Raw genomic sequence first — 12,954 nt, 5'->3', positions numbered from 1 at the left:
ATTTCAGGGGAGTCGTAGAAGCACAGGGAGGGATTCCTGGGGTGATCGCCGGGGCACGAGAATGATGGCGGCGGGATCATGGAAGCTGAGAGATCATGGGGGGGGGAATCGTGGGGTTAATTGTGGGGGCGGGGTTGATCGTGGTGGGGTTCATGGAAGCTGAGAGATCACGGGCAAGGTTGCTGGAGTGATCATGGAGGGGTTGGGAGTGATGGGGGGGGTTGGGAGTGATGGGGGGGGGGTTGGGAGTGATGGGGGGGGGTTGGGAGTGATGCGGGGGGGGGGTTGGGAGTGATGCGGGGGGGGGTTGGGAGTGATGCGGGGGGGCGGGGGGTTGGGAGTGATGCGGGGCGGGGGGGAGGGTTGGGAGTGATGCGGGGGGGTGGGGGGGGTTGAGAGTGATGCGGGGGGGTGGTGGGAGGGGGGTTGGGAGTGATGCGGGGGGGGGTTGGGAGTGATGCGGGGGGGGTTGGGAGTGATGCGGGGGGGGGGTTGGGAGTGATGCGGGGGGGGGTTGGGAGTGATGCGGGGGGGGGGGGTTGGGAGTGATACGGGGGGGGTTGGGAGTGATGAGTGATGCAGGGGGAGGGTTGGGAGTGATGAGTGATGCAGGGGGAGGGTTGGGAGTGATGCGGGGGGGGGGTTGGGAGTGATGCGGGGGGGGTTGGGAGTGATGCGGGGGGGGGTTGGGAGTGATGCGGGGGGGGGTTGGGAGTGATGCGGGGGGGGGTTGGGAGTGATGCGGGGGGGGTGGGAGTGATGCGGGGGGGGTGGGAGTGATGCGGGGGGGGGTTGGGAGTTATGCGGGGGGGGGTTGGGAGTGATGCGGGGGGGGGGTTGGGAGTGATGCGGGGGGAGGGTTGGGAGTGATGCGGGGGGAGGGTTGGGAGTTATGCGGGGGGGGGGGTTGGGAGTGATGCGGGGGGGGGGTTGGGAGTGATGCGGGGGGGTTGGGAGTGATGCGGGGGGGGTGGGAGTGATGCGGGGGGGTGGGAGTGATGCGGGCGGGGGGGTGGGAGTGATGCGGGGGGGGGGGGTCGTGGAAGCTGACAGATCACGGGGGAGATTGTGAGGGGGATCGGGGAGGGGAGATCATGGAGATGGGGGTGGTGGTTTAACAGGATTTTCTTGTTGGGTCTGAAGGAAATACATTTGCTCCTTTGCTCCTCCTGGCCCATAAACAGTGCTGTAATGTCACTTACCTCATGGTACTCTACCTGCCAGGTTTCTCAAAGCCTGGGAACCTGGAGGACAGCAGAAAAAAATGACAAACCTGGTTAAAATGAAGGCATGCAGCCTCCTTAAAAAGGTTTTAGCACCTGACCAGCCTCCTGAGAGCAGATTGGTTACCCGCCCCTTGTCCCGTCTCCGTTAAAACCAGAATTGGGCGGGATCGATGTGGGTTAAGTTCCTGTTTTAAATTTTTAACATTTTTACTTCCCACCCGACCCAAACCCACTGATTTTGGGGAGTTAAAATTATCCCCATACTGACTGCCCAAAGTGCATCTCAGCCTGCATATGAGAAAAATGAACATACATAATGCAGCTAGGTTGTTTTGGAATCATTTTTGGTGTAAATGTGACGAGAAATCCCATTGTAAGTTGTAGCTTCAAATGTGTGCATGTTGCACCGTGGACATGCGTAGCAAGCCATCTAAAAATTGTAATAAAAACAGAAAATGCTGGAAATACTCAGCAGGTCAGGCAGCATCTCTGGAGAGAGAAACAGAGTTAACGTTTCAGGTTGATGAACTTTGATCAGAACTGGAAAAAGGAGATCTAGCATGTTTTTAAACAAGTGTAGGGGTGGGGAAAGGGGAGAAAAGAACAAAAGGGAAGGTCTGTGATAAGATGGTAGGTAGGAGAGATTAAATGACAAAAGGGATGACCGTGCAAGGTGAAAGGAGATGGTATTGGGACAAATAAAGAAACAAAAGTTGGGTCTAGAGGAGGTGTAAATGGGAATAGCAGAATCATCAGCAACAGCTGCCATCCGAAAAAATGGGGGCAGAGGTTATAATCTGAAATTGTTGAACTTAATGTTGAAACTGGAAGGCTGTAAAGTGCCCGATCGAAAGATGAGGTGCTGTTCCTCGAACTTGCGTTGAGTTATCTGAGTGCTTTGCTTGGGGAAGCTGTAAATATGTAACAGATCACTTTGTAGCATATATTCTTGGGCCACCTACCAGGTATGTGGTACTGATGGACAGCCTCACTCTGACAATATTCTTCAGCTCTGCCAACTTCTTATGCATTTGCTTCCAGCTCTGCAGATATTGGACGGAGCACTAACTCTGATTGCAACCTCCTCCCAGGTACATTCATAGTTCCCCGCTGGGGAGTGTGGCTTGGAGAGGCAAATCTAGTATCCTTCCTTGCGTTCACCTCATGCAGCAGCAGGTCTATCGCTGGATCTGTGCGTTTGAGGTCTTGTGTGCTGAAGCACTCCACAACTTTCCTGGATCCTGGCTGCCGTAGTGGGTTTACGTTCCCGTGCTTCTTGTTAAATTGCTGCAGCATGGTTCAAAATGCTGGAACAGTGCATGTGACTTGTACAGAGGCAGCCTGGTGTGCTGGGGATTCGCAATAAGGAGTTAATCGGAAGAATAGAAACGGCCGTGAACAATCCACCAGGCAGACGCCCCACTATAAACCGTTCTGCCCCAGGGGTGCCTGTAATGGAAAGCCTCTCCTGTTAAGGGCAGTTTTATTTTATGTTGGTGATATGATTTACAGCACTGCAAGACTAGTGAAATAATGACAATAATGTAACATCTGAGAGCAATCTAGCTTCGTTATAAATGGGATGTGACTGAATGTTCACAAATGGGACACTGCTCAATCATGTGACTATGTTTTATAGCTGTGGTGACCTTTACTGGTGACCTCATGCTGAAACTTAAATCCATCAGGCTGACAGGACTCTCTCAAAGTAATAAAACAACCAGTGAAAGGTTCAAACATCAGAGTTTTTCACTCGAAGCCAATTCAGTAATTAAAAAGGTAGTGGCTAGTTAATGATGTGACTGGTGTAAGTTTGTTTACATTTTGCTTTGTTAAAGTAAGGCAGCATGAAAACAGTGCTCCCCGATATGGGAGGACAAAAAATGTTCATATTATTTTGTATGAACATCATGCAAACCCCTTAGGAGCCTTGAAGTGTTTCTGATAAATCGCTACATAAATCTTTGAGGATTTCAAAGGTTTCTGTAAGATTTTAAAAGAATCATAGACAAATTGTAACTTTTTTTGTGTTGGGAGGTGGTTTGTGAATAACCTTTACATGAATCTCACAGTGCTAATTTTCCTTGGAATCATGCTGAATTTAAATGTTTAATAGAGGATTTGTAGCAGGACAGTTTTGTCTTATACTAGATTACTATGGAATATTCATTCCCCAAAAAACAACTGTAGATACTGTATTTACAGTTCAAAATAAATGAGAAAAAATTATTTATATATTGTTAAACATAAACATCTGTATATAATTATAATTATACAATCACAGCACGGAAGAATGCCCTTCGGTCTGTCGAGCCTGTGCCAGCTCTCTCCGAGAGCACTTCAGCTAGTCCCACTCCCCCGCCCTTTCCAAATAGCCCTGCATTTTTTATTCCTTCAGGTGCTTATCCAACTCCCTTTTGAAATCCACAATTAAATCTGTCTCCGCCACCCTTTCAGACACTGCAATCCAGATCCTAACTACTCACTGTGTAGAAAAGGTTTTTCCTCATGTCGCCTTCTGCGAATCACTTTAAATCTGTGTCCTCTGGTCCGCGACCCTTCCGCCAGTGGGAACAGTTTCATAGACATAGAAACATAGAAAATAGGTGCAGGAGTAGGCCATTCGGCCCTTCGAGTCTGCACCGCCATTCAATGAGTTCATGGCTGAACATGCAACTGCAGTACCCCATTCCTGCTTTCTCGCCATATCCCTTGATCCCCCTAGTAGTAAGGACTACATCTAACTCCTTTTTGAATATATTTAATGAATTGGCCTCAACAACTTTCTGTGGTAGAGAATTCCACAGGTTCACCACTCTCTGGTGAAGAAGTTTCTCCTCATCTCGGTCCTAAATGGCTTACCCCTTATCCTTAGACTGTGACCCCTGGTTCTGGACTTCCCCAACATTGGGAACATTCTTCCTGCATCTAACCTGTCTAAACCCGTCAGAATTTTAAACGTTTCTATGACATCCCCTGTCATTCTTCTGATCGCCAGTGAATACAAGCCCAGTTGATCCAGTCTTTCTTGATATGTCAGTCACGCCATCCCGGGAATCAGTCTGGTGAACCTTCGCTGCACTCCCTCAATAGCAAGAATGTCCTTCCTCAAGTTAGGAGACCAAAATTGTACACAATACTCCAGGTGTGGAATCACCAAGGCCCTGTACAACTGTAGTAACACCTCCCTGCCCCTGTATTCAAATCCCCTCGCTATGAAGGCCAACATGCCATTTGCTTTCTTAACCGCCTGCTGTACCTGCATGCCAACCTTCAATGACTGATGTACCATGACACCCAGGTCTCGTTGCACCTCCCCTTTTCCTAATCTGTCACCATTCAGATAATAGTCTGTCTCTCTGTTTTTACCACCAAAGTGGATAACCTCACATTTATCCACATTATACTTCATCTGCCATGCATTTGCCCACTCACCTAACCTATCCAAGTCACTCTGCAGCCTCATAGCATCCTCCTCGAAGCTCACACTGCCACCCAACTTAGTGTCATCCGCAAATTTGGAGATACTACATTTAATCCCCTCGTCTAAATCATTAATGTACAATGTAAACAGCTGGGGCCCCAGCACAGAACCTTGCAGTACCCCACTAGTCACTGCCTGCCATTCTGAAAAGTACCCATTTACTCCTACTCTTTGCTTCCTGTCTGACAACCAGTTCTCAATCCATGTCAGCACACTACCCCCAATCCCATGTGCTTCAACTTTGCACGCTAATCTCTTGTGTGGGACCTAGTCGAAAGCCTTCTGAAAGTCCAAATACACCACATCAACTGGTTCTCCCTTGTCCACTCTCCTGGAAACATCCTCAAAAAATTCCAGAAGATTTGTCAAGCATGATTTCCCTTTCACAAATCCATGCTGACTTGGACTTATCATGTCACCTCTTTCCAAATGCGCTGCTATGACATCCTTAATAATTGATTCCATCATTTTACTCACTACCAATGTCAGGCTGACCGGCCTATAATTCCCTGTTTTCTCTCTCCCTCCTTTTTTAAAAAGTGGGGTTACATTGGCTACCCTCCACTCCATAGGAACTAATCCAGAGTCTATGGAATGTTGGAAAATGACTGTCAATGCATCTGCTATTTCCAAGGCCACCTCCTTAAGTACTCTGAGATTCAGTCCATCATGCCCTGGGGATTTATCGGCCTTCAATCCCATCAATTTCCCCAACACAATTTCCCGACTAATAAAGTTTTCCTCAGTTCCTCCTCCTTACTAGACCCTCTGACCCCTTTTATATCCGGAAGATTGTTTGTGTCCTCCTTAGTGAATACTGAACCAAAGTACTTGTTCAATTGGTCTGCCATTTCTTTGTTCCCCGTTATGACTTCCCCTGATTCTAACTGCAGAGGACCTACATTTGTCTTTACTAACCTTTTTCTCTTTACATATCTATAGAAGATTTTGCAGTCCGTCTTAATGTTCCCTGCAAGCTTCCTCTCGTATTCTATTTTCCCTGCCCTAATCAAACCCTTTGTCCTCCTCTGCTGAGATCTAAATGTCTTCCAGTTCCTGGGTTCACTGCTATTTCTGGCCAATTTGTATGCCACTTCCTTGGCTTTAATACTATCCCTGATTTCCCTTGATAGCCACGGTTGAGCCACCTTCCCTTTTTTATTTTTACGCCAGAAAGGGATGTACAATTGTTGTAGTTCATCGATGCGGTCTCTAAATGTCTGCCATTGCCCATCCACAGTCAACCCCTTAAGTATCATTTAACAATCTATCCTTGCCAATTCACGCCTCTCCATCTACCCTGTCCAAACCCCTCATGATTTTGAACACCTCAATCAAATCTGCTCTTAGGAGAACAACCACAGCTTCTCCAGTCATCCCTGGAACCATCCTCGTAAATTTTTTCTGCACCCTCTCTAAGGCTTTCACATCCTTCCTAAATTGTGGTGCTCAGAATTGGACGCAATACTCCAGTTGAGGCCGAACCAATGTTTTATAAAGGTTCATCATAACTTCCTTGCTCTTGTACTCTATGCCTTTATTTATGAAGCCCAGGATGCTCTATGCTTTTTTAACTGTTTTCTCAACCTGTCCTGCCACCTTCAACGATTTGTGCACATATACCCCAAGGTCGCTCTATTCATGCACCCTTTTTAGGATTGTACCCTTTAGTTTATATTGCCTCTCCTCATTCTTCCTACCAAAATTTATCACTTTGCATTTTTCTGCATTAAATTTCATCTGCCACCTGTCCACCCATTTCACCAGCCTGTTTATGTCTTCCTGAAGTTTATCACTATCCTGCTAATTGTTCACTAGACTTCCAAGTTTTGTGTTACTGCAAATTTTGAAATTGTGCTCTGTACACCCAAGTCTAATTAGTCTTATATCATTCTAGTCTAAACTAGATAGTTAACATTGAAATGTGGATTCATTTGCTAATCGCCACCTTAACCACTGAAAATTAAAGCCAAAATTGTGATGGTTTATTCAATGAAGCAGCATAGGAACTAGCATGTGGAAGCCCAAATTTCTATTACCTTTCGCACAAAGGGTAGTAGAAACCTGGCACTCTCTTCCCCCATAGCCTGTCAAGTTACATTTTCAAGACACAGATCAAGAGATTTTTATTGGGCAAGTCAAGGGATATAATTAAAAAGCAGGTAAATGGAGTTGAGGTACAGATCAGCCATACTGCTGTTCCTACTGTCCTAAAATATGCTTATGGCTTAAAATGTCCCTATTTTCCCATTAGCGGCTCCAGGGTGCACTAACAGGGCGTAAAGCTGTTTTCGCCCTGGAGGGGGCGCTACAATTTCCCACAAAATTGTGCAGGAGTTAGCGGAGCCGCGAACACAGTGGCACCATGCCCTGTGCTGCAGCGCCTCTGGCAATGACATCATTGCCATGCACGCCGACCCCTTTGTGCCCCGCAGCGACCCCTTTCCACCCCGTGGCGGAAATTGGGCAGTGCCCCACGAGACTGCCACGGGCAATGCCTGCACCAGCCTCATGGGTCGTGAACATGACCGGCATCCGCTCCCGGGGCGGAAGTTAAAGGGGAGGAGCACTGCGCCGCGCGCCTCCATTTTTTTTCTTCAGCCGACTCACTAGATTTCCCGTTCTGCTTTGCTGTCGTGTGGTCAGGGCCACCATTGTGCAGCCCAGCACTCTGTCTCAGTGCCAGGCTGTGGCCACGGCACCACGCTACCCTGGTTGCCCAGTGGAGGCCTTGAAATGGCCGTGCAGAGTTCGCAGTGTCCCTCCCCTTCCGTTAAAGGCTGAAAACGCATCAGCACTACGCGGAGAAGCCGCATAGCATTGCCTGAACTCACCCCAAAGGGAAGTGGAGCATGCAACATTATGTTCCACTTCCTGTGAGGGGCAGTAACCGCAATTTCACGGCCAGGGCGGGACTTCGGTGCTGGTTGCAGGAAGTCGTGTCTCCCATCAGTTACTGCCCCCACATGGGGCCTAACACAATTTCACCTCCTTATTAGTTAGAAGAAAAAAGAACATTACAGGAATAGCAACAATATGTTTGCATGGGTACAATAATATTACTGTTTGTGAGATACTAATTACATGAGGATTGGTAATGAACACCTGAGGGCCAATAATGAATAAAATAATATAACTATTACTATTAATCACTAGTTTTACATTACTGTCTTCTTCTGGTATTTTTCTTTCTTGGACTCTAAGGGGAGTCAAAGTTGTGATCGTGTTTTATAAATGCTTTTTGGGTCTCACATACATTAGAGAAAGGGCCACCTTTTATCATGCCTCATCACCTCTGTCAGTGTGGCCCATGGGGGTAGGTGGGGGATGGGAGTGTGCTGGGGGGGGGTGGTTGGAGGATGGGAGGAGGGGCACTCTGGCTGCACACCCAGGTGGCATTGGAGAGGGAGCATGCGGTGGTCCCGGTACATATGAAGCCTTCTGCTACCGATGGGCACCCCAAGGACTGGAGCGCCTTGTAGACACCAGAAATTATATTATAATTTAGTTTTCCAAGTTTCTTTTGGTTTTGTTGAAAGTTTATTTTAAATTTAATTTATTTTATTAGTTGTGCCCCTTAGAAAAAGAGGGAAGCACATTTAAAATTGGTCTTCTGCCGATGACACTGAAACAACCCAATGTAATCCTTATGGGTTGTTAGAAAAAGGCGTCACCTCATTCAGAAATATCTTAAAGAGCACCACATCCAATGAATTTTTCCCCATTTTCTGCTGGATATTCAGAGTGTCATACACAGAGGGGCCAAAACTGCCCTTCCCGATAAGGCCTCTGGCTACCTGAAAGTGGCGGCCACAGGGCGGCGCGGAATGGCCGCCAACTCTCCATGGAGGGGCCGCCATTTTGTAAATTGCCCTTCATCAGTTTAGGAGCGGTGCCCGGGACCACCTGTTTTCCCGCTGCAGTGTGCATGCGCTGGCCCCTTACCAATCGGCGGGGATTCCCTCACGAAATTGCCCCTCGGGAAATGGCCCCTTTCCCGGCATTGCCCCAACAGCTTTTTGTGTCAGTGCACTCTCTGTAGCATGGCGGCTCGGCCATATTATTTTTTTTTGTCGGCCAATTGCCAGGTCGGCCCAACAATTATGCCCCTGGGTTTGGCCGGGCCAACAACAGGCAGCCAGGGACCCCCTCTTGGGTGCCAAGCCGCTAGTCCGGCCGAAACCCTCCCTGGTGGCCCAGTGGACCTAACTTAAAAGTATGCAGAGCTCGTAATGGCTTTCCCCATTTAACTGAAGGGGAGAGGTGTTGTGACGCATCAGCACAACGCGGCTTGTCCGCATTGCAATGACGTCATCAGCGACATGCTGGCATCATCGGCACGGCTCTGATGGACTGGTCGGGGCAGCAGATCCGCTGCAAGGGCACTTCCGCCACAACTTCCACCCAGAGCAATAAAACCTTCCAAGTCCCGAATATCGACTGAATCATGGATTGCGGAGGAGAAAAACTTTCAGTCCCAGAGCATATTCCAACTGTCAAATCTAGAAACTGAACTGAGCTGTCAGCAGTACAAGGATAATTTTATGAAAATGGCTAGTGGTGGGGCGTCTCACACTCAGAAAATAATTCCCTTTACATCCAAATCAAAATGCTTTTGAATAAACAGCTGGCAAAGATACAATGGTTTGGTGACTTTTGCACTCCGTGCAATTACGCAAGTGTTCGCAAGGCTTTTAGCCAGGACTTAGAGATAGTTTAAAGGGCTGGATTTTTGGTCTTCTGCTGCCCCTGTTAGTGCCCTGGAGGGGTGGCAATGGCGGCGGTAAGCACTTCTGGGTGGTTGCCCAGCTTCCAGTGCCCCGCCGGGACATTCGGTGCCGGTTTCAGCGGGGCACAGATCATTACCGTTCGGAAGAGGCGAGTCAGTGTGCAACTCCCCTGGTTGCGACACCGGCTCGATTTTTGGCTGCTGCCCGATCTATAGCACTCCGTAGAGCACCCTGCTGGGAATACCTGTGAAAGCTGGCGGTCTGAGCTGTAGCGGCTGCAGTCAGGGCAGTAATGTTGACCTCAGGTAAGTGTGATTGTTTTTTATTTTATTTTTTGTGTGATTTATGTTGTGCTGGCATGAGGTATTTATTGGGAATGTTTTTGGTGTTTTTTTTTCAGGTTTTTCTTTTTGCTCCAAGGCCGGCTGTTTAGCACGGGATTTTCGCTTGCTCAGCCGGCCTAGCGCCCTAAGAGAGGTGTGCAACGCCTCCCTTAGTGCTCCGCCCCACACTCAGGGCCCAGCTGATGAATTTTGCTGACTGAGGTGCAAACTGTTCCCGGGCGCAAACTTTACCGCCCTGCTGCCATTACCGTCCCGAAATGAGCAGAATCGAAAATCCAGCCCAAATTTGAACAAGATATATACTTTGAACTTGTCCCATAATGCCTCTGACCATAATCTCACACACCTGTACATTAGCCAGTAATAAAAATTATTACCCTGACTCATTGACATGAGTCGGAGCGACAAATAAAGTGCCCATTTCCCAACAAAGGACCAAGAATTTGATTAGCGGCTGGAACAAAGCTGCTGCATTCTAGCCAATGCACAAATCAAAGAAACTGCTTGTACTATGAAAATAAAGTTGGGCTCCAATCTACATTTCTGAAGTTAGGTGAGAAACAGACTTCCATCTTAATTCCAGCCATTTCTAAAAGAACAATGAGGTTAAAAAAAAAAAATCAGTATGTGTTGCACCCTTTTTTTGGGTGTAACACGAGTGCAAAGCACACCAATTTAGCATTGGGACGGCCTGTGTCCAATCTGTGCAGCTCTTGGTCCCACTGCTAAACTCCTGGGGACCTTTTTAGGTGCGCTGGGTGGACACTTAAAAGAGGCATTATTCTCCTAAATATGTTAATGAGGAGCCTAACGCCTGTTGAAGGACCCCTCTACAAAATTTGTTCCCAATGATCGGGCAGGCACGGGTCTGCCCTGTTCATGATTCTTCAACAGCCTCCATATCCGCCAAATAATGGTTAGTTTTTTTTTTAAATGTTGTGCAGCCAGGAGGAGCAGAAGTGGTCCTTCCAGCTTCACAGTCCTGCCAAAAGTTCCCTCCCTTGTTCTGTTGTCAGATCTGACCCCCTTGCTGAAACTTACCATGCGGCCAAGAATCGCTTCTCGGCCTTTTGGCTAAGATCATGCGTAACTGACCTGACAGGGGAGTAACCACCATAACCCCAAGGTGGTTCTCCCTGGATCAGGAAGGTATATGCTTGCTTTTTTGGAAATAGGAGGTGGGTGGGGTGGCTTGACCCATCCACCTCCATGGCACGAACCTGGTATTGCAGTACTTCCAGGAACGGTGCAGTGGCTCTAGGCCTTTTGGCTAAGAGCATTGGCGCAGAGTGATCCTTGGCGTGTGCAAGGTGACCTCTGCCGTTTGTGATTTGACAAAGAATTGGAACGATTGGCTACGAATTAAAAAAAAAATAAATGCGGCCAGGAATTGATTTTTCTCATGGAGTGGGCCACTGGCACCCTGGCACTTGAAGATGAGGCGCAAGGTCAAATTTCAGGAAAGCCTCGAGCATCTCTGGTAGGACACGAGCTGCTCGTGGGCCGAGACGAATTTCTACATCATTTACTCTTTACATTTGTATTGATATATAAAAAAACAAAAGTCACCCAAACCATTACAGCCTTCATCTGAGAATGTCCATACACATTTTGTTTGAATTCCTGTTTATCACAAAAAGTTACATTTCTGAGAATGTCAAATTTCCAGAATGTAACATATGCAGGAAAATGAAGTATCAGAGTTTGCCTTTTCCTTTGCTAAAACAAATGATCAGAGTGATGCAAGTTGAGGGATAATTATTGACCAGGACACAAAGACTGCTCTTCTTTGAATAGTGCCAGTCAAGGATTTTTGGACTTTAAATACAAATTTTAAGGAAACTGATTGATTCACAAGAACCCTAGATTAATTACCTGCTAAAGGAGTGGAGTTTGGATAAAAGAACTGTTAAACTGGCTGTTCAAGAGGCATTCTCAGAAGGCTGACCACATTTCAAAATGTGTGATTCGAACTTTCTGGAAGGCTACAGATAACGAGGCCTTGAGAGACTTTGGGAAATCATCTTAAACATCAGATGCTGTTTGGTAGCAGCAGACTGTGTAACCACGAGAGAGGCAGGGAAAGTGAAGAGTTACTGAAATAGGTTGTTTTGTCAGCAAGAACGGTATAAGAGTAACCATTCTAAAGTGAAAGAAGAGAAAGTCAGAAGGCTGACTAGAGACAGTCCGGAGACAGTCTTAAAGAACATCGCGCAGTATTTTGATGCATTATTCACCTTAGTCTCCCAAAGCAGAAGAACAGGCCATTCTGAATTTCGAGATGTACTACTGACTTAAAGGATGTACCAATGACATAGGTAGGAAGAGGGGTGCAGGCAGAGTTTAGGAAGCTAGGAGAGAGATTAAAAAGCAGGATCTCAAAAGGTAGTAATCTCTGGATTACTCCCAATGCCACGAGCTAGTGAGTACAGAAATAGGAGGATAGAGCAGATGAATATGTGGCTGGAGAGATGGTGCAGGTGGGAGATCTTTAGTTTCCTGAGGCACTGGGACAGCTTCTGGGGGAGGTGGGACCTGTACAAGCCGGACGGGTTGCACCTCAACAGAACCGGGACCAATATGCTCGCGAGAGGGTTTGCTAGTGCTGTTGGAGAAGGTTTAAACTAGCTTGGCAGGGGGATGGGAACCTGAAAATTGATTCAGTAGAGAGGATAGTAAAGTTGGAATTAGAAAGCAAAAATAAAGAAAGTGAGTTTGAAGAAGAGAGGAAACAAGCAGGAAAAAAGGGTAAAAAATACAAACTTAAAGGCACTTTGTCTAAATGCATGTAGCATTTGTAACAAAATGGATGAGTTGACGGCCCAAATTGAGACGAATGGGTATGATCTGATAGCCATTACAGAGACATGGTTGCAAGGTGACCAGGACTGGGAGTTAAATATTCAGGGGTACTTGACAATCCGGAAGGACAGACAGAAAGGAAAAGGAGGTGGGGTAGCTTTATTGATAAAGGATGGAATCACTGCAATAGTAAGAAACGATGTTGGCTCAAACGATAAGGGTGTTGAAACAGTTTGGGTGGAGATAAGGAACAATAAGGGGAAAAAGTCACTGGTGAGCGTAGTCTATAGGCCCCCTAACAGTAGCAACTCTGTTGGTCGGAGTATAAACCAGGAAATAGTGGGGGCTCGTGAAAAGGGAACAGCAAT

General features: G+C 47.2%; 1 pseudogene; it reads left to right on the top strand.

Annotated features, from left to right (window-relative positions):
• Positions 1 to 10,838: 10,838 nt before the first annotated feature.
• On the top strand, positions 10,839 to 11,041 carry LOC139267523 (U2 spliceosomal RNA; annotated as a pseudogene).
• The last annotated feature ends 1,913 nt before the right edge of the window (positions 11,042 to 12,954 follow it).

Source organism: Pristiophorus japonicus, chromosome 7, assembly GCF_044704955.1.
Source record: "Pristiophorus japonicus isolate sPriJap1 chromosome 7, sPriJap1.hap1, whole genome shotgun sequence".
NCBI lineage: Eukaryota > Metazoa > Chordata > Chondrichthyes > Pristiophoridae > Pristiophorus > Pristiophorus japonicus.
This window is presented reverse-complemented; position numbering and strand designations above follow the sequence as displayed.